The sequence below is a fragment of the Pseudophryne corroboree genome, chromosome 8 (assembly GCF_028390025.1).
Source record: "Pseudophryne corroboree isolate aPseCor3 chromosome 8, aPseCor3.hap2, whole genome shotgun sequence".
Taxonomy (NCBI): domain Eukaryota; kingdom Metazoa; phylum Chordata; class Amphibia; order Anura; family Myobatrachidae; genus Pseudophryne; species Pseudophryne corroboree.
In genome coordinates, this window is record NC_086451.1 from 348,967,057 (window position 1) to 348,990,360 (window position 23,304).

The 23,304-nt window shown below is 44.5% G+C and overlaps 1 pseudogene; it reads right to left on the reverse strand.

Annotated features, from left to right (window-relative positions):
- Positions 1-14,394: 14,394 nt before the first annotated feature.
- Positions 14,395-14,513, reverse strand: LOC134950205 (5S ribosomal RNA; annotated as a pseudogene).
- Between the last annotated feature and the right edge of the window lie 8,791 nt (positions 14,514-23,304).

Consider the following 23,304-nt stretch of genomic DNA (forward strand, 5'->3'; position numbering starts at 1 on the left):
TATCTATGGCCATGTAACAAGCAAATATATATGCTGTTATTAGTTTAGAGGATGAGTTTGGGGAGTGGTGCTCCCTGGACTGGTGGGGCTGGGCTGCTTTGGGGTAGCACACTGTAACATTTTATTTAGCAATTTATATATCACTTTCATACAAGTTTCTACTAATACCACTTTTTTAATTACACTTTTCATGTGTATCTTCTTTTATATATAGCCTCTGCTTCCTAATATTCACTTACACTTTAACCTCACACTGGTGTGCTGCCCTGGGGTGTCTGGCCCCTGCCTGTTTGTGGGGTTAGACTTAGACTTAATGTTAGGTACCCCCAGTACTCGGAGATGTCTTGAAGCGGCCTGGGGGCTTCCCATACCTTTGCAAATGTATGCAACTGAGATCTCTGAAAATTCTACCACCGTGTAGTTATCAAATCCTGTTGCTGATGTCATCCAGTGTGCTGGGGGATACTAATGTATCTTATTACATCCAAAGATGTGTATTCAGAACACCGAAAAAATTGGGAGGGCAAGACATGTTTGAAAATGACAGTTTTCTGGTGATTTTCCAATGATTTTACCTTTAATATATCATGCGTTTAGCAACTTGCATTTCCTCCTACATCAAACTGTCACAACTGATTGGTGGATAGTGGATGCTTGCCCGTACTTCAAGATGGCTAAGACCAAGAAGAGAGGCACAAGTCTACCGGTGGTATTCACCAGGGTCCCCCACAAGGAGATTTGGCCTTAGCTGCACCCGACACACAGGTCTCGTCTCTCTGTCTAGGTTTCCTTGTACAGGTGCTTGTATACACAGGATAGAGCTGGGGGAAACATACAGGGGTAGTTGATAAGCCGGGTCAGAACCAAATAGACAGTGAAGTACCAGGGAGAAGGCAGAATTAGGTCACAAGAAAGCCAAGGTCGAACCAGAAATCACCAAACGCAGTACCAAAGGATCAAGTGGAATCAGGTCACTAGGAATAGCCAAAGTCAAACACAAGTAGCCAATGTCACAAGGGTCAGGTACGCTGGAGATAGGTATGAGGCTATAATATGGCACAGGAGTGCTCCCAGGGACTTCAAATCTGGTGCAAGTCGGAACTCCACCTTTTGGCACACCTAGCCATTTACATCTCACATAGAACAGGGCACGAATCTCTATGGGAGCCACGGCCGCCTGTGCATTGAAGCTGATGGAGGGAGCCAGAAGAGGAGACACGAGCAATGTGCAGCAGGAACTTCTCACCTGCTGCCCTTCGCCGGCTGTAAACCAGCACCACCGGACACGGTAAGTGGGCGCTCGGTTTGGTCGCACTGTGATACAATCAGAGTTACCATTAGCCAAATGATTACTTGTACTACTAGGAGATGTTAATTAGAACATGAATTTGCTAAGAACACAAACAAAACCTTACTAAATTTTGTTTTTATACGAGATCATATTCACAATGCTTAAGATTAAAAAGGAATAATAAATGGAGAGAAGGGCAACAGAAAATCACTTGCAGAGGGCCAGGGATATTTTAACAATTTGTGGTTCCGATCTGTCGGAATTGGGCAAATCATTTAGAGAAAATGTGGCAACCATGTCTATGGATGAGGAAAGAAAGCAGTTCTAATAGAGAGAGTTGGGCATGGTATGATATCAGCAAGGAGTGGTTTAAGTGTGGAAGAAAAGAGCACAGGTTTGAGAGCATCAAGATGATGCTAAGGGAAGGGAGGTAAGGACATTCCACATCACCAAAGATAATTGTACTTGTGTTATACAACACAGACAGGTAAATGAGCAGTTGATAAAGTTCATAACGAGATGGGTGCTTCTAAACCCTTCATATACCCCTTGCCAACCTTGCCTATCCTACTTCTTAACTTTCATCTGCTTTTTCCCCCTCTTTTATTTTTCCCAGTTTACTCTAGTTATTCTCATATCATTCCAAAAATCTTAAATCAAGACCCCATCGACATAAAGGGCCATATTCACGGGCAGATGTGGGGAGAGATGCTTGCTGAGCGGTCCGCTCAGCACACATCTCTCCCCCCCGCTCAGCACAGCGCGATCTGTGCTGAGCGTGCGGGGGGAGACAGGGGGGCCGCTCATTTCACCCAGCGGGTGAAGTGAGCGACCTGCTAGATTGGCCTGCATGCAGGCCAATCTAGCACCAGCGATAGCGATGTGCAGGGCTGCGCATCGCTATCGCTGTGAGGGGTACACACGGAGTGATCGCTGCTTAAAACCTAAGCAATCTAGTCAGATTGCTTAGATTTTAAGTAGCGATCGCTCCGTGAGTACCCCCCTTAAGACATACCTATTAGAATTGTTTTAAATATGTTATTTTGATGCAGTTTGTGACGTTACATGATGGACATGTCTTTGTTGTCTTCACATAAAATCTTCGCTAAGTGCTCTTCTTTGAGTAAATATGTTATTCAAATACATTTCTACTCTTTTTTTTTTTTTTTTTTTTTTAATCAATGGTTACTGTAGTTTTGAGACTTTCACCTACAGTATATTAGTACATACTAGTGTACTGTTTGCTTAAGCATCGTAAATCTGGCCTGTTTTTGTAGTTCATGTGATTTCAGGGGATGGCAGTATTTGTATAACAAAGAGCAGGCACTTATTAAATGGTTTGTATGTTTACTTTTGTTACAGACCATGTTAGTCAAAGATCATTAAATGAACCCTGCAGTCTAAGACGTTACAATGTTTGGGATAAAAAAAGAACATTTTCCAAATAGACTAGAGAAACAGCGGCTGAAATAAAGATGTTTTAGGAGAAGCCTTTGACTAATGACCCTGTGTCACGGGTCAGTTCTCCAAGATAATTTTGTACCCTGCTGAAAATGAACTTTCAGCATTCATTGTCTCCAAAAGACACAAAAGAAAAGTTGTTGATTACCTTTAATGGAGATCGGTGGCCTTCAAGCACTATAAAGAGAAAAATGTGTATGTGGGGAGGGGTGGGGGGGAAATCTTACATAGAGTGAGTTACAAAAGCCAGATTTAATTCCAAGCCTTCGTATGGCTTTATCAGCAACACAGCGGAAGATCATCAACGAAAAGCCTTGTGCCGTATAGGTTTATATTATGACTAAAATTATTATTAATTTTTTATGAATTAATTGCTTTCATTTATTCTGCACGTTTGCAGCCAAGTTTTCAAAATGGCAAAATGGTGAGTAAAATTGCTGCATTTGAATGCTGTATCTAAATGTGAGCTATTATTTCTATAATTTGCTTCTAATTTAGGAATTTCATTTTAAAACTGAAAACTGGGGCACAGGTGACATGAAGTTTTGTCATTGCATAACTCTGAATTCTGAGTTGTTTAAAATAAGTGTTAAAATAGTTTTTACATTTAAGGTGGCCCAAGGATGTGACATATTCCCATAAAACATTAAAGCAGACCAAAAATCACCTTAAATATTAGTCATCAGGGCCACATTTATAACGATCCCCATAAGCACAAGGCTACAGATGGCAGTGTTTGAGATATGGATTACAATGAAAAGACTACCAGATGCAAACTCAAACAGGGATCTGAAGTACATTTGCCTCCACGCCACTACGATTTGTACTGCCTTGGGCCAATCCGCACAATTCTTAGCCATTCCTGGCTGGGTGGCAGAAAGAGAATGCTACCAATTCTTTCCTGTACAATTGCTTGCTTCTGCACCCGGGGCCTAATTCAGACCTGATCGGTGTGAACTGTGCCGACGGCTGTCTCAGCCCTGCGATGGCCTCGGCCTGATTGACAAGAGGGGGCGGACTGGTGGCATTTGGCTGCCGTTTAGGGGGCGCAGTCCGGGCAACGTTGGGCCTGACATGCGGGGCGGACTAGCCCTGTGCTGGGCGTCCCCCGCATGTCTGTGTGACTGATCGTAGATGTGCTAAATTTAGCACATCTACAATCAGGTCTGAATTAGGCCCCAGGTGCAGCCATGTCCTGTACAGTGTGTTACAAAGTAAATGTTCTGCCCATTAATCGTCAGAGCAGTGAGTGGTTCCCACATACTGTACTGATTGATATATTACTAAATCTATCCCCACCTTAGAGGTCTGAGAGTGGTGTACTGAGTAAGATAACAGCACAGGACAGCCAAGCTTCATCTACAGCAAATCAAAAGACTCTAGGGGGGTACTTACGGAGCGATAATCTAAGCAATCTGACTAGATTGCTTAGATTTTAAGCATGATCGCTCCGTGTGTACCCCCTACAGCGATAGCGATGCGCAGCCCCGCGGATCGCTATCGCTGGTGCTAGATTGGCCTGCTATACAGGCCAATCTAGCAGGTCACTCATTTCACCTGCTGGGTGAAATGAGCGGCCCCCCTGTCTCCTCCCGCACGCCCAGCACACATCGCGCTGTGCTGAGCGGTGGGAGAGATGTGTGCTGAGCGGTTCGCTCAGCATACATCTCTCCCACATCGGCCCATGAATACGGGCCTATAGACTATGGAGGACCACGGGAGCACAAAGTACGTTTATTTGGGTTGCCGCCATAAAGGTGGTTCTGCATTACAAAGAGATTACCAGAGATTAGACAAGATTCAAGTGGATCTGGGACCTGAATAGCAGAAACACTGTAGATTTGGAACATGTACAAGCAAGAAAGGAGAATTGGCTTATCTTGAATAGTAAGGCTTTACCCCTGCAGTGCAAATCATGCATTATTGATAACCATGAATATGAAACAAAACAAAGTATAACGTGCAATTGTGACTTCATCATCTACATACTTGAGTGGATATAATTAAGTAGCAAAGAGCAACTTGAGCACTTCAATATACAATTCAAGAACATCTTTCAAACATACGGATTGGTTAGCAAGAGCTTTTCAAATGTAAGTAGAGAGCAGGGTTGGACTGGCCCACAGGGATACATGGGAAACCCCCAGAGAGACCCACTTTCTAGGGGCCTACTTCCTCCTCTAGGGATCAGGTTCCAAACTGTGCACTTGAATTACACAGTACATTATACTGTATACATGTTACATTATACTGCACATGTCTGTGGTATACTCTACAGTGTTCTCTACAGTGTGGTGCTGTTATTAATCTGGTACATTATCATGCATGTACTAGCAGTATTATTTACTATATATATTTATCAAGGGGCCCAGACCATGCACTCTCTGATGGTTAGCCAAGCCTCTGTGGCATCTGGCTACACCTCCTCTGGAGACAGAGACCACACCCCTAAACATGGGCCCCTAGCACTGCATTCCCCTGGTGGGCCCTTCATGCCCCAGTCCGACACTGGTACAGAGAGTTTTCTTAGATACAATTCAGTAGTGAGCGCCACATAAGATCCTCACAACACCTTTTCCACATTGCCTAATGGTGGATATAGACTTGGCAGCCCTTTTATACTCATTTTTGTTTAAAAAAAAAATAATTTGTTTACAAATTTAATTTCCTACACTTGATCCTTTTTTAAACCTGTTACGGTCTCATTTTCAGATATTGAATATCTATTCACACATTATCCAGAATGTTGGATATTTAAAATTTTTGCTAAAAAATGACCTTCTCCCATTTAAATTTTTTTAACATAACTCCTCATATATGTGCACAGAAGCTGTGACGGATGTGCCTTAATGCTGCAGGGCTCGAGTGCGCTCTCCAAGCAGCATAAAGAAAACACAACTTATCTGAATATACTGGAGGGTCTGCCCACAGATGTTTCCAGCAGGGGGGTGCAGTTGTACAACCAGTGACACTGCACTGTGCAGGGTGAGCGCGGGGGACACACTGGCTCTACCCAGAGGCCGCTCTCACAGAGACCTTCTTTTATAATGGTGACATGCTGCAGCTGTAGCTGACTGGCTGTGCTCCGTGTCAGTGTGCTGTGTGGAACTGTTAGCGTAGGCCCCCACCCCTGATGTCAGTCACACCCTCAGCCCTTGCTCCGCCCCTTCTCCCTGAGGCTCCACCCCTTCTCACCATTAACTTATCTCTAGCCTCCTTTCCCTGAGGCCCCACCCCCTTCCCTCCTATAGAGGTTCACTATTCCTGCTCAATCTCCTCCTCTCCTCCACCCATGGGATGTCTCCAGGCTTCTGAGCTTCATAGTGTGCCCTCTGCAGAGATCAGAGAGCTTTCAGGTTCTTCCAGCTGATGTAAGCATATAGGGTTGGGGGAAGTGTCTTTTAATGCAACTTTTAGTTGGATTGGGGGATGTATGGGTATTGTGATGTTATTTTAGTGCTATCAGTGATATGTACTCTGTAGTTTGCATTTTTAACTTTTTATGTTTTAAGGTGTAGTCAAGGCTGGTGCAACCCACTCAGCAGAGTATAAAAAGCATTGAGAGCGCCAGGCAGGAGCGGCGCTCTCCCTGCTCTGCTACTCTGCTGTTGCTGCCAGATGCTGTTGCACCTGTCAAACTGTATCACAGGCAGCAGTGCCGGCAGCATGAAGCGCAGCTCCTCCGACGTCAGCTACTCTCTCCTCCCCCTCTCCCCACTACCTGCTCCTTTATGACGGCAGTACACCAGAAGCATAAAAGGGCTGTTCCGGCATAAGCTACCTCCCTCCCTCCTCTCTCCCCCCCCCCCCCCCCCCCCTACTCCCTGCTGCCTGCACCAGTATGATGGCAGTGGCGTTGGTAGTGCGAAAGGGCTCTTCTGGCATCAGCTACCTCCCTCCCTCTTCTCTCCTCCCCGCTTCCTGCACCTGTATGATGGCAGTGGCACCAGCAGCATGAAGTGGCTCTTCAATCGCAAGTCCAACCGGTGCTGATCTCCCGAGTGTGTACCGCACTCCTCCCTCTCTCCCATCCTGTAGACATATGTGTAAGGGGCACTACTACTGTGAGCATTATGTGTAAGAGGTACTACTACTGTGGGCATTGTGTGCAGCACTACTAACGTGGGCATTATGTGTGGAAGGTGCACTACTACTGTGGGTGTTATGTGTAAGGGTTACTGCTGCTGAAGGGCATTATGTGCGGTACTACTGTGGGCATTATTTGTGTAAGGGGCGCCAATACTGTGACAAAATCAGTTGTGCACATGTGTAGAAGTGATTTCCTCTCCCTTTTCGCAGAGGGCTAGATGATAGTGCTCAAAGAGAAGGGCTCTGACATCCCAAGTAGCAGTGAGCTCAACAGTACATTGCTGTGGTCACAGACATCGCATGCCCTTTGCGCGTACAAAAATGCCCAGCGATTGGCACTTAGTATACAATAGGAGATAGAGGGCAACTCAAATTACCATTAGAGAACTGTGTAGCTAATCCCACTCCATAGTGCTGAGCTCTGCGCCCAGAAGGGACTGATATGTGGTCATCCTCCCATCCGAGAGTAGGACTGCTTTCTGCTCTGAAGGCAGTGATTTGTTCCTCTGCACTTTGCATATTTATGGGGGGGGGGGGGGAGTGCTGCAGAGGAGATTTTACCGTCAACAGGGGTTGGAGACTAATCATAGAGGGGGATTTTTGGCTATTGAGGTGTGCACCTGTGCATTTGGGTGTGTGCTTGCTGCCCAGGGGTCCCTCCCCCAGCTCTTAAAATTCAGCAGATGGGAGGTTATAATGCTACATAACGGTAGGATAAGGCTACAGGAGTATTACTGGCTACAGGAGTTGGTGGATAAATTGATAATTCTGCAGGGGATAATGGTTACAGGAGCGTCATTTTCTACAGGGATAATGCTACAGGTGATACAGGGTATTAGTGACTATGGGGGGTTAGGTTACAGAGGGATCAATGGCTACAAATGAGGGGGCTACTGCTACAGGGGGATAACGTGTGTTGGAAGCAAAAGAGGAAGGCAGAATAATCTGCCACTGTAATGTACATTATTACTTGAAGTAAGGTAAGTATGGAGGGATGGAGAGCTCTTAATGCAGAGGGGATTGGGGTGTTAATAATTTATTAATAACTAGTGACTAATTAGAATAAGCCCAGGACTGTAACTAGGGTGTGTGAGCAGTGCCATCTCCTAAGCTGCAAGGCCCTGGGGACAGGCCCTTCGCTGCCACACAACACCTGCATTTGGCTTGTAGGACTCAGCCTGAACAGCCGCACTGAGTGTCCTAAGGATGCTGTGGGTAGTTCTTTACATCCTGACGCCAGTGGCACCGCCACTTTGGCATAACCTCATGATGTTAGTCTTTCAAAAGCGGAACCATATTAGAGTACAAAATCGCCATGCTTTGCACTGTCTCTCCCAACCCCCACCCCCTTCCATGCAGTGCTATGTGATATGCTAGCCCCTCCACAGGCGTACACTCTGATTAAATGATCTGTGCTCACCTATGGAACACTCTAACACAGGGTTGGGGAACCTTTTTTCTAGCAAGGGCCATTTGAATATTTATAAAATCCTTTGACGGCTATACAAAAATGATCTTAAAAAATTAGCCTGCCCCCAGTAGTTATGCCCCAATAGATATTCCCCCAGTAGTTGTGTCCCAGTATATGTGCCCCCAGTCAGTAGTTATGGCCCCAGCCGGTAGCTATACCCCCTGTAGATATGCCCCCTGTAGTTATGTCCACCGTAGTTATGCCCCTAGTAGATCTGCCCCCTGTAGATATGCCCCCTATAGTTGCGCCCTGAGTAGATGTGCCCCCTGTAGATATGCCCCCTGTAGATATGCCCCCAGTAGTTGTGCCCCAGTAGTTGTGCAACCAGTAGATAGGCCCCCTGCATTTATGCGCCCTGTAGTTATGCCCCCAGTAGATGTGCCCCCTGGTAGCGCTGCTTACACACACATGCAAAAAAACAACAACACAATACTCACCAGCCCCACTCCTGCTTTCGGACCGTGCTGCTCTTTGTCTGGTCACCCGCTCTTTGTAACGTCATGACGTTTCTCCCATAGTGTACAACTGCACACTGCCTGAGCCGAAAGCAGGAGCTCAGGAGTGAGCTCCTGCCTCCGGCTGCTGCTGAGGGGAAGGATTCGTGTGCCCGCTGGTAACACAATTTCAGCGGGCGCCCTGCATCTCCCTCCTGGGTTAGGTGAGCCGCGGGCCGGGTGAAGAGGCTGTGCAGGCTTTATACGGCCTGCGGGACGGACGTTCCCCACCCCTGCCCTAACTTGTGTACTGTACCTTTTTTCTGCAGTGCCATTGTTTTGGCCACTGTGGTTGATCAAGCATAAACACGTTAACGTTTGTTTTGATTATGTATTTACTGCTTCATCTAGTAAGCCTAAGTATGCATGCCCGAGCTATTGCAAATTATTATTATTATTATTATTATTATTATCCTTTATTTATATGGTGTCACAAGGGATCCGCAGTGCCCAATTACAGAGTACATAAACAAATAATCAAAACAGGAAAACATTGAGTTACAGTTGAAGACAAAATAGGACAAGTACAGGATAAATAAACATAGCTACATCCAGGGGCGGATTGGGATGGAAAACCAACCTAGGAAATTTATGGAGGCAGCCCTAATGGAGGTGCAGTCTGATGAGGTGTGGGGTCTGTTGAGTGGGGCAAGATCCGTCCTCATAGGGACTGATTGTACACAATGGCAGCCTTCCTTGTGTCTTTTGCTGTAGTTGTGTCTGAGACCAGGGATGGACTGGTAACTAAAAGTGGTCCTGTAAAATTTTGTATAAGTGGCCCGAAATGGGCAGCACAAGAGGTGTAACATACCGTGTAGCCATGGTAGCATCACTGGATGGCAGAGTTGTTGTACTGCAGACTGGAATAACAGAATTAATTGGAACAATGCAGTGTACTGAGTGCGGTGGGATGCCTGCCATGTAGGGGGTGGGGCCACATGACAACACACAAAACAGGCCCCACAGACACATTGGCCTACCAGGAATCTACCTGGTGAGCCCTATAGTTAATTCACCCCTGGCTACAGAATATCAGCCGATGACACTGAAATAAGTATCAGGGTGGCAGAAAACCACAGGATTTAGTGCCGTTGAAGATTATTAAAGTAAGAAAAGGATAAGCACATGAGGAAAGAGGGCCCTACTTGTGGGAGCTTACATTCTAAAGGGGAGGAGCAGACAGACAGGGGTGACAAAGATGGTGTAGACAGACAGCATGGAAAAGAAGGTTAGGATGAGATTAGGATGGGTTTGGTGAAGAAGTGGGTCTTGAGGGCCCGCTTAAAATGTTGTAGAGCGGTGGAGAGTCTGAAGAGGAGAGGTAGAGAATTCAATAGAAAGGGAGCAGCACGTAAAAAATCTTGGAGGTAGGAAGTAATCAGTAGGCAGGAGAGGAGGCGAGCATTAGCAGAGCGAAGAGGATGGGTAGGAGTGTAAAGGGAGATAAGGTGAGAGATGTAAATGGGAGAGGAGTCGGTGAGGGCTTTGTAGGCGAGAGTGAGAAACTTGAATTGGATTCTGAAAGGGAAGGGGAGCCAGTAAACGGCTTGTAGGAGAGGGAAGGTGAACATAGTGCATTTGGTGTGGAAGATGAGCCAGGTCACAATTTTGAGTGAATAGAGGCATTTGTCGGGGATGCCAGTTAGGAGGATATTACAGTAGTCTAGTCTGGAGATGACCAGTGAGTGGATAAGGGTCTTAGTAGCTTTGTTGGTGAGAAAGGGTCTGATCCTGGTAATATTTTTTAAATGAAAACGGCAGGTTTGTGAAATGTGCTGAATACATGGTTTGAAGGAGAGGATTACTCCAAGACAGCGCACTTGGGGCTAGTGGAGATAGTTGTGCCATCAATAGATAATGACATTGTGGGAGGTGAGGTTATTGTGGAGGGTGGGAAGATGATCAGCTCAGTCTTAGGGTGCCCATACACTAGACGACCTGCAAATTATGATTTCTTGTTAACGATTTCCCTTGAACTCCCCCGGCAGCTCCACAGCAGTCCTGGGAAAACGATATAGTACAATACACATACAAATTATATATCTTTTAGATATATCTGAAGATTTGGGAGTGGCTACATCCAGGAGCATGCTTTAGTTGACTATAGCTTCAGATCTTTCCTGACCAATGACCAGCACGACCGCGCATTGTGATCGTTATCATCCACACTGAACGATCTGCACTATTATGAACGATTTGTAGTTCCGATCCGTCGGAAATGGTCAAATCGCTCATAATATCATCTAGTGTATGGGCACCTTTAGACATGTTAAGTTTAAGAAAGCACTAGGACATCCCAGAAGAGATAGTAGAGAGACAGTTTGAGATATGAGTGAGGAGAGTTGGGGAGAGGTTCGGGGAGGAAAGGTAGATTTGAGTTTTACCAGCATAGAGATGATATTGGAAGTCAAAAGAACTAATGAATTGACCTAAAGAGGACATATAGAGAGTGAAAAGGAGAGGACCGAGAACAGAACCTTGGGGGGACACCTACAGTTAGTGGAAGTGTGTGGGGGTGGGGGTCATGAAGGGAGACAGAGAAGGAACGGTCAGAGAGGTAGAAGGACAGCCAAGAAAGAGCAGTATCACGCAGACCAATGGAGTGAAGGATTTGCAAAAGGAGAGGGTGCTCCACAGTGTCAAAAGGAGCAGAGAGGTCAAGAAGAATAAGCAGAGAGTAGTGACCCTTAGATTTGGCAACATGGAGGTCATTGCAGACTTTTGTGAGGGCACTTTCAGTGGAGTGGAGAGGATGGAAGCCAGTATAAAAAGGGTCAAGCAGTGAGTGTGAGGAAAGAAAGGCAGTAACGTTGTTATAGACAATATGCTCAAGGAGTTTGGAGGCAAAAGGGAGGAGAGAGATGGGTCAATAAAGCAAGGGTGCTTTTTTTAAGAATAGGGGAGACAAGTGCATGCTTCGAGGCAGAGGGGACAATGCCTGATGAGAGGAAGAGATTGAGAAGGTGGGCAAGATGGAAACAGGCAAAGGAGAGAGGTAGTGGAGGAGGTGGGGGTGGATAGGGTCAAGTGGGAACAGATGAGGTCCATGGCTTCCTTACCATATACAGTACATGGGAGAAAGATGTCAGAGGTGGTGAAAGAGATGGGGAGGGGTGGTAAGGGATATGAGGTGGCTGATTGCTGATGGTCTGGTGGGATGTGATGTCCTGAAGAATGGAGTCAATTTTGAATGTGAACTAAGTGGCAAAGTCAAGAGCAGAGAGTGAGGAGGGTAGACAAAGTGGGGGTGGGCAGAGGAGGAAGTTGACAGTGGCAAAGAGGCACTGGGGGTTGGAAGACTGAGAGGAGAGGAGATTCTTGAAGTATGACTATTTAGCGAGGGAAAGGGCAGCATTGAAGGACAAGAACATAAGTTTGAAATGGAGGAAATCTACCTTAGAGCGTGATTTCCTCCAGTGTCGCTCAGCAGTACGTGAGCATTTTTGCAGATATTTGGTAAATTTGGTGTGCCAGGGTTAAGGTGCTAATTTGCGAGGGTGAAGAGTGGTTGGTGGAGCGGAAGTAAGGGATGCATTACTGTATATAGGGAAGTTGCTTGTTCATGGCATAAGAGAGAGAGAATAGCAGAGAGAAGTGAGTCTAATGGTGCTTTGCCAAAGTTTTAAACATGTTTTGCTTGTCTGTGCTTGATGTTTGTTTTTTATTTGATCTTGTTACTTATATCTTTATTTTGTCTTTTGGGGTGTCAGTGCTTGTTGTATATTATTTATTTCACATTGTGATTATTATCTATAGTGATGTCATATTCTAGAGTTATCATATTTAGTATTACTTCTTGTGTTTTGTTAGTTTATATCTTTAAGAGTTCTAGTTTGTTTTAGCGTTAATTGTTCAATAAAAATGTTCAATAAATGTTCTCAAGCTTATAAGTGAAAATTACTGAGACTATGATGTAGCTTGAATAAGAGGTGTGTGTGTGTGTGTGTGTGTGTGTGTGTGTGTGTGTGTGTGTGTGTGTGTGTTTAATTTTGTCTGCATACAAAAAAATATTGTGTTACAGTAAGTGAGAAACAAGTTTAATATGTAATGCATGAACTGAACGTTTAAAAGGAAACCTATAGCCTATATCTATTTCATCTAGTAAGTAGAGTGTATCTAGTGATTAGACGTCTGCAGCTTATTCCATCTTTGCACTACATGACATCAGCAAGATGAAAAATGTGCACGAATATGCATATTATTGTTGGGGATAGCTTAGGGCACAAAAACATTTGTGCCTACAGCAGTGGTGCAAGTAGAATTTTTTTCTTAGTGGTACTGATAGTAAAAATGGGCATGGTCATGTGTCATGAGGGAGCGTGGTCACACAAAACTAGGGGAGTGGCTACATGACAATAGGGGCATGGCCACATTATGCCACACACCAAAATGCCCCTTATACTTTATGCCAAACACCGTAATGCCCATTGCACATTATGCCACACACTGTAATGCTTATTACACATTATGTGACACACTGTAATGCCCATTAAACATTATGCCAGTCACCAAAACACCTATTATACATTATGCCACACACTGTAATGACCATTAAACATTTTGCCACACCGTAATGTCCATTACACATTATGCAACACACCGTAATGCCTTACATATTATACCACACACCGTAATGCCCATTACATATTATGCCATACACTGTTATGCCACTGACACCATTTTATGTCCCACACACAAAAATGTCCCGAAATCATGCCCCAGCGGTGGGCTAGTGATACTGAGTACCACCACCATATTTCTTAATGGTACTCCGTACCACCCTACTTTCAGCACTGGCCTACAGCCACGACAGTTGGTAACATACAATCTTGTATACATATGTGAAAGACTGAAAAACAGCTAAAAACAAAAATCCCATGTGGTTGTTAATCTGTCTATTAGTGTGTACAGAGAAATTAGATAACTGTAAGAATGAAAATATTTTGAAAGAGAAAAGAGAGACTCTGTGTTGGGGCACGCTTAAATAAAACTTAACTTTTAATTAGAATAAGATAAGACTGTAGTACACCGACAAACACACATAAAGTATTTTAGGAGGAGGGCAAAAAGAATTTGAACCTCTCTCCACTCATATTTTAAGAATCTGGGAACAGATTCTGAGAGAATAATATAATAAATGAGGTGACAGTGACACCTAAGATGAAAGTATAAGAAATTAAATTTCTACATAAGAAGAAAGATTTCCAATATATGTCACAATGGCATTAGATATAAAAAAAATTATTTTTTGACTAGAAGTATGTGTCCATTGACCTATGCCAATTGTGATAATATATCCTGGTATCTTGGTAGAGGTTAAACTGCTAATTCTGGGTTTCTGGTAAATATATGGGATCAGAGATATAAGCTGTATGCAAGTCTGAGATCAGACAAATTTAAAGAAAGAAATCAGTAGAGTAAAAGTTGCTCCAACACTCCTGCTCTTCCTAGGAGGATAAAAGTATTTATTTGTGAGTGCTATGGTTTGCAAGTCTGAGATCAGACAATTTGAAGAGGAAAAAGATATGAGATCAGTAGGGTCAAAGGTTGCTCCAACACTTCTGCTTTTCACATAAGGATAAAGATATTTATTACTGCACCTGAGATTCCCTAGCGGTCTCCCATCTAGGTACTATTCAGGCTCCTCACTGCTTAGCTTCCAAGATCAGGCGAGGTTGGGCGTAACCAGAGAGATATGGCAGTAATATCACATAAGTTGTAAATGAGAGAGTGTGTGGTTATTGGCACATACCAAGAGTACTTCTGCTGTCCATTAGTGTGCACAGTCTCTCTGTTACTTGTGTATTGCAGAGAAATTATATGACTGGCATTTGGATAAGAGAGTACTGAATAAGTAAAGTATAGGAAACAAATAAGTACAGGGCCCGCCTTCTACTGTCCACTGTCATATAAAGTATAGCGGACAGTGGATGAGAGGGGCAGGTTACCTGGACTTAATGAAAATAAGTGTGGAATTACACAGATATCTTAAAGTAGAAAAAAAGACTAAATAACATTCACAAAATACATTGAATATTTGCCATTAAGGTCAAACAAACTAAAAGAAAATAGCAGATTACCAGATATTAGATCAAATGGGTATCTAAAATTACATAGATTGTACGATACCAGGAAGTAGGTGGGCTGAACCGTGCACTGTTCAGCACCACTTAACACAGACGGCCGTTTCACCTGAAGGTGGCTTGTTCACTGTGTGAGGTGATAGTGGAAGGCTGTCTATTTAAGGCCAATGAGGGGGAGTGGTCTTGTTTGGGGACCAATCACAGAAAGAGAGAGGTAGATCATGTGATATTCATGAGGTATTATGTGCCTCACTTCCGGTTTAGAATGAAAATATTGCAAATTGTAATCCAGCATTTTACAGAATCTCTAACAGTTGGTTACATAAATATTTGTGATTTTTTTTTTAATTATTATTTATAGTGATATAGATACTTTTTCACCTGACATTTTAATCAAGCAGTGTAATTTGGTTACCAATGTAGTTTCTTCAAAGGACTATCAATATCTATCCGCTACATAGATTTGGGGAACCTTGGCACTCCAGCTGTTGTTGAACTACATATCCCTGCATGCCCTGCTACAGTTTTAGCATGGCCAAATAGCAAAACTGTAGCTGGGCATGCTGGGATGTGTAGTTCAACAGCTGGAGTGCCAAGGTTCCCCACCTGTATCTGAATTCTTGTTGGGCTACATTATGGTGGGCAGCAGTCATGTTCAATGTACTTTTGGACTTCGCAAGTTGCATTATGTGGGCATATATATGGGTAAGAACCTAGGATCCAGTGACCATCAAGCCAAGGGCGCAGCTACCATAAGTGCAGGCAGTGCAATTGCTATGGGCCCAGAGCTGAGAGGGGCCCACCGTCCCTGTCAAAAATACATATGTTGTACAGTATACATTTTTCACCATTGGTAGATACATAGGGGCACTTACAAACGTTTACCTTGGGGCTACAATATATCTAATTATGCCACTGGACCTGCTCATTGTAATGTGGAGGGCATTATACTGTTACATAATATAAACTAAAGCAGTGTAATGTGGCACAATCTAAAGTTGAGGCACTATAGTGTAGCACAATATGAACTGTATCATAATGTTAATTGGGGGTACTGTGTGGCATAATGTGTACTGTCATCCCTACAATGTGACATAATGTGAATCAGAGCACTACTGTGGTTCATAAAATATACTAGCACACTACTATGGGGCATAACATTAAGGCACTATTATTTATTTATTTATTTATTAACAGTTTCTTATATAGTGCAGGAACTTCTGTTGCGTTTTACAACTGGACACAATAATAAGACAAAACTGGGTAATAACAAACAGTCATAGAGGTAGGAGGGCCCTGCTCGCAAGCTTACAATCCACTATTATGGTTCAGAAAATGAACTAGGGCACTATTATGGGGCAAAAAAATAACTGCTGTGGAGAGGTATCTCTCTTGAAGAATTAGGACAGGGGCCCTTCAAAATGTTGCTATGGGGCCCATTAAGTTATGACTACACCCCTGCATCAAGCAGTATGGTTTAGTACAGGGGTGGGCAGACTTTTGGAGTTGGCGATCTACTTTGAAAGCTGAAAAGCTTTTGTGATCTACATAGGTGGAATAATAGCACGTGCCGCAGGCGCCCCCCCCCCAAAAAAAGGGGTGTGGCATACCAAAAAGTGGGCGTGGTATAACAAAAAGTGGGCGTGGTATAACAAAAAAAGGGACGTAGCCTTGCTGCACAGAGTGTAATGACTGTCTCGCACGAAATAACACATTGGCCCCCACAGGTAAAAATCTCAAACACATATGCCCCCACAGTGCCAGATACACATATGCCCCCACAGTGCCACATATGACCCCACAGTGCCAGATACAGATATGCCCCCACAGTGCCAGATATGCCCCCACATTGCCAGATATGCCCCCACAGTGCCAGATACAGATATGCCGCCACAGTGCCAGATATGCCCCCACTGTGCCATGTGCCCACAGTGCCAGATATGCCCCCATATTACTGCTCACCATGCTGTGTGTGGAGAGCGCAGCGCGCGCTTCTCCTGCCTGCCGCCCTGCCTCTCAGTCTGATCTCCGGCGGTGACGGCAGCGTGTATATCTCAAATCAGGCACTGGTCCGCGAGCTCTGAATGGCTAACGAACCGGCGCCTGATTTCAGCTATACACTCCGCCGTCACTGCCGGAGACCAGACTGAGGGGCAGGGCGGCAGGCAGGAGAGGCGCGGCTTCGGGTGGATGGGCGGGGGATCGCGATCTACTGGTCGCATGTCCGCGATCGACCAGTCAATCGCGATCGACTGTTTGGCCACCCCTGGTTTAGTATAAAGACACAAAAACAAAAGTGTTGGATTTTAGGAAGGCTTACTTTGCAAAAATGGGAAGATGCATACCTCCCAACTGTCCCAATTTTGGCCAGACAGTCCCGTTTTTCTGGGACTGTCAAGCTGTCTCACCCGCGGGTTGCAGTGTCCCGCGGTGGGGGGCACTAGGAAAAGGGAAGGCAGTGTGGTTTACAAAAGAGATATCAACTATTGTGAAAGCAAAAAAGATGGCCTTTAGGAAATATAAGCAGACTCAAAGTAATGAAGACAAAGAGGTGTATCTGATCAGACAGAGATGGAGTCTAAGATATAAATCAGATGTGTAAAGGCACAAGCTGAGAAGAACTTGGCCCAGTCAGTAGATAAAGGGGGCAAAACTTTTGAAAATCAACTGGAGGAATAATAAGACTTAAGACAGAGAGTGAGAGTTTGGTTGAGGGAAACAAGGCAATAGCAGATCATCAAAATAATTATTTTTGCTCAATATTCACTATAGAGGAAGAGGGGAAGGGGCAAATGATAAGTTGCAAGGACATTCATAAAAATGAGTTAGAGGAAAGTACATTCACAGAGGAGAAGGCCCTGACAGAATTCTCAAAACTGAAAGTGGAAAAATCAATAGGACCAAATGGGATAGATACTGCCCGCGCCGCGTGTCACTGTTTTCTCCTTTATTACTCCTCTCCCTGATGTCACATTGAGATAATACATACCTCAGTTTCTTTCTAGGTGATTAAGCTATACAACAGTGAAAATGCAATCCAAGAAAGACAAACAAAAATTCTGGAAAAAAAAATTAAATAGATGAATAGTCTCCATAGTTCATACACAGTCCCAGGGAATAAATTTCTTCCCCAAAAATTCTATTTACAGACACACCCATTACAACCTTATTATAAGTATAGCCAGGGTCGGCGCTACCTGCTCAGCAATGGGATGCAAAGCAGGGAGACACCAGGCTTTAGAGGTACTCTCCCTGCTCTGCATCCCTACTAATGTTCCCTTCTGCTGCTGTGCTGTCATATTTTATGACAGGCAGCAGCACTGACAGCTTTAAGCCTCCTCCAACCCCCCCCTGTGAAAGCAGCAGAGCCCACATATGAAAAGTGGGCTGGGCTACATGGGACTGAGGGGGTGGAGCTACACGAGACCTGGACTGCTGTGTGTTACAGCCAAGGGAGAGGAAGGATGAGCTGCTACAGATTCAGTCAGCCAAACTGAAGGGGTCATTCAGATCTGATTGCTGGGCTGCAAATTTTGCTGTCCCGCATTCAGATAGTCGCCACCTACAGGGGAGTGTATATTTGCTATGCAAGTGTGCGATGCTATGTGTATGCCGGGCTGCTAAAATCCACTTTGTGCAGTCTCTGCGCAGCCCAGGACTTACTCATCCAGTGCAATCACATCAGGCTGATTGGGGCCAAAGCTGACATCAGACACCCCCCCTGAACACGCTTGGGCTCACTACTGTGGGCATTATGTATAAGGGCCTCTACTACTGTAGGCATTATGTATAAGGGGTGCTACTACTGTGGGCATTATGTATAAGGGATGCTACTACTGTGGGCATTATGCATAAGGGGCACTACTGTGGTCATTATGTATAATTGCACTACTACTATGGCTATTCTGTAGAAGGGGCACTACTACTGTGGGCATTATGTATAAGGGCACTGCTACTATGGACATTATGTATAAAGGGTGCTACTATTGTGGACAATATGTATGAGGCGCTACTACTGGAGGCATTTTGTGTATAAGCAGCACTACTACTAATGTATAACTACTGGGGGCATTATGAGTCTAAGCGGCACTACTACTGTGGGCATTATGTATAAGCAGCACTACTACTTGGGGCATTATGTATAAGTGGTACTACTATGGGCATTATGTATAATTGCACTACTACTATGGCTATTCTGTAGAAGGGGCACTACTACTGTGGGCATTATGTATAAGGGCACTGCTACTATGGACACTATGTATAAAGGGTGCTACTATTGTGGACAATATGTATGAGGCGCTACTACTGGAGGCATTATGTGTATAAGCAGCAATACTACTAATGTATAACTACTGGGGGCATTATGAGTCTAAGCGGCACTACTACTGTGGGCATTATGTATAAGCAGCACTACTACTTGGGGCATTATGTATAAGTGGTACTACTATGGGCATTATGTGTATCACAACGCTACTACTGTGGGCATTATGTGTATAAGCAGCGCTACAACTGTGGACATTATGTGTATATAAATGTCTCTGCTACTGTGGGCATTATGTGTATGTGTCACTACTATGGGCATTATGTATAAGGGGCACTACTACTGTGAGCATTATGTATAACAGCACTACTACTATGGGCATTCTGTGTAAGGGGCACTACTACTGTGGGCATTATGTGTATAATGGGAGCTACAGTACTACTCTGTGCATTATGTGTATAAGTGCCACTACTACTGTGGTCAATATGTGTATAAGTGGCACTACGGTGGGCATTATGTGTATAAGTGGCACTACTACTAGGGGCATTATGTGTATAAGCAGCACTACTACGTGCGGTGTAATGTAAATAAGATTGTGCTACTGTGTGGCATACTTTGAAAAGGGAGTACTATTGTGTGTCCACGCCCCTTCCTTGTGAGACCACCCCCTTTTCTCGGTATGCACTGTCCTTTTGTAAAGTATGGGAGAGCGCAAATTTATAGTTTGCAGGGGGGCGCCGAACACACTAGCACCGGCCCTGAGCGTAGCTAATAGTAATAACACTAATAGTAATAATTGTTATCAGAATGTATACACGTGTCAAGTTAACACTAAACTGGTTGGAGCAGTGATGCATGAATAGATGTACAGTACGTGAATTTAATATAATACATATATGTTGGATATCACATTAATGAGCTACGTATATGTTGGAGGCTTTTTACAAAAGATGAGCTTCACCAGGTGTGAGCAATAATGATAAAGTACTCACATGATTTTAGAACGAAGGGTAAATGTTCTGATTCATAAATGACCTCCAGTGACCTTCACATTACCCAAAATGGTATTCCATCAGTTATAAATCAATCTACATTACACTCTCCATGTATTCAGCTCAAGAAGAGGATATGTTTCTACTGAGTACTTTGCACACTGCTCTGTAATGTATGAGATAATGATATTAACAGACTTAAATAAATAACACCAAAGGAACATTATTCTTTATCCCTGGGAATGGTTATTGAACACAATGATTAAATAGAAGAGCAAATGAACTAAGCAACATTTATTTATTGTGAATAATTTGCAGAGAACTATTTTTTACATACGTATTCTGTAGAACATAACAATCAGACAGTGATATTAAATAAGCCTCAAAATGTTAACAAGAACATATGTACAACATGCAGGAAAGCCTAGATATAGCTACAGTTATCACAATCATATTATCCAAGACATACAGAAATAATAATGCCAAGAGGTCTTGAAGCTCACTTGAACTGCATCAAAAATACATACTTTCAATTTGGTAACTGTAAGCTATAAATAAACCATTCACAGCATTCCTCTACATTTGTATTCTAGACGTAAAGGTCCTGTAAATCTTACAGCCCTCTATTCCAAGGGTCTTTAATACCTTACTAGCTGTGTACTATGGGCCTAATTCAGAGTTGTACGCTATGCCGATGCTATCGCAACTGAGCGATTATCAGTATACTGCACATGTCACTGCCGCAATGATTGATTTGCAATTACGCTTGCAATGAGGATTGATTAGCAAGTGATTGGCAGGAAGTGGCATTTTGTGGGAGGTAACAAGGATTGGTGGTAAAAGACGGGCGTGTTGGGACCATTTTTGGGTTCTGGATCAGCCGCTGACTGTGATCCGGTTTGCAGGAATTATGTCTCCGGCATGTCACTTGCAGCAGCCATTCTGAATGACCATAGATGTACGCAAGAAGTTGATGTATTCCGAATCTGTGTTGATGCTGTGAATGTATAGGCAGTGCGGCCAGCTACGAAAGCTCAGGTGGTCATCTCTATAGAAATCCCAGTGGCTGGCAATAAGCAGATTTTTCGCACATCCTATGATTCAAAAATCGCATCTGCAGCACCATTAGGGTACAGCTATAAATCAGGCCCTAGGCTTATTAGTAAACAAACAAATGAAGCAAATTTCTCTATCGTCCTAGTGGATGCTGGGGTTCCTGAAAGGACCATGGGGAATAGCGGCTCCGCAGGAGACAGGGCACAAAAAGTAAAGCTTTTCCAGATCAGGTGGTGTGCACTGGCTCCTCCCCCCATGACCCTCCTCCAGACTCCAGTTAGATTTTTGTGCCCGGCCGAGAAGGGTGCAATCTAGGTGGCTCTCCTAAAGAGCTGCTTAGAAAAAGTTTAGCTTAGGTTTTTTATTTTACAGTGAGTCCTGCTGGCAACAGGATCACTGCAACGAGGGACTGAGGGGAGAAGAAGTGAACTCACCTGCGTGCAGGATGGATTGGCTTCTTGGCTACTGGACATCAGCTCCAGAGGGACGATCACAGGTACAGCCTGGATGGTCACCGGAGCCGCGCCGCCGGCCCCCTTGCAGATGCTGAAGTCAGAAGAGGTCCAGAATCGGCGGCTGAAGACTCCTGCAGTCTTCTAAAGGTAGCGCACAGCACTGCAGCTGTGCGCCATTTTCCTCTCAGCACACTTCACACGCAGTCACTGAGGGTGCAGGGCGCTGGGGGGGGGCGCCCTGGGAGGCAAATGTAACCTATATAAAGGCTAAAAATACCTCACATATAGCCCCCAGAGGCTATATGGAGATATTTAACCCCTGCCTGGATTCACTAAATAGCGGGAGACGAGCCCGCCGGAAAAGGGGCGGGGCCTATCTCCTCAGCACACGGCGCCATTTCCTCTCACAGCTCCGCTGGTCAGGACGGCTCCCAGGTCTCTCCCCTGCACTGCACTACAGAAACAGGGTAAAACAGAGAGGGGGGGCAAATTTATGGCGATATTTTGATATATATAAAGCAGCTATAAGGGAGCACTTATTATAAGGCTATCCCTGTTATATATAGCGCTTTTGGTGTGTGCTGGCAAACTCTCCCTCTGTCTCCCCAAAGGGCTAGTGGGTCCTGTCTTCGTTAGGAGCATTCCCTGTGTGTCTGCTGTGTGTCGGTACGTGTGTGTCGACATGTATGAGGACGATATTGGTGTGGAGGCGGAGCAATTGCCAAATATGAGGATGTCACCCCCTAGGGAGTCGACACCAGAATGGATGCCTTTATTTATGGAACTACGGGATAGTGTCAACACGCTAAAGCAGTCGTTTGACGACATGAGACGGCCGGACAATCAATTAGTGCCTGTCCAGGCGACTCAAACACCGTCAGGGGCTGTGAAACGCCCTTTGCCTCAGTCGGTCGACACAGACCCAGACGCAGGCACTGACTCCAGTGGTGACGGTGACGAATCAACCGTATTTTCCAGTAGGGCCACACGTTATATGATTTTGGCAATGAAGGAGGCGTTACATTTAGCTGATACTACAGGTACCACTAAACAGGGTATTATGTGGGGTGTGAAAAAACTACCTATAGTTTTTCCTGAATCAGAAGAATTAAATGACGTGTGTAATGAAGCGTGGGTTGCCCCTGATAAAAAGCTGATAATTTCAAAGAAATTATTGGCATTATACCCTTTCCCGCCAGAGGTTAGGGAGCGCTGGGAAACACCTCCTAGGGTGGACAAGGCGCTAACACGCTTATCTAAACAAGTGGCGTTACCCTCTCCTGAGACGGCCGCACTTAAAGATCCATCAGATAGGAGGATGGAAAATATCCAAAAAAGTATATACACACATGCAGGTGTTATACTACGACCAGCTATAGCGACTGCCTGGATGTGCAGTGCTGGGGTAGTTTGGTCAGAGTCCCTGATTGAAAATATTGATACCCTGGACAGGGACAATATTTTACTGTCGTTAGAACAAATAAAGGATGCATTTCTTTATATGCGTGATGCACAGAGGGATATCTGCACACTGGCATCACGGGTAAGTGCTATGTCCATTTCGGCCAGAAGAGCTTTATGGACGCGACAGTGGACAGGCGATGCGGATTCAAAACGACATATGGAAGTTTTGCCGTATAAAGGGGAGGAG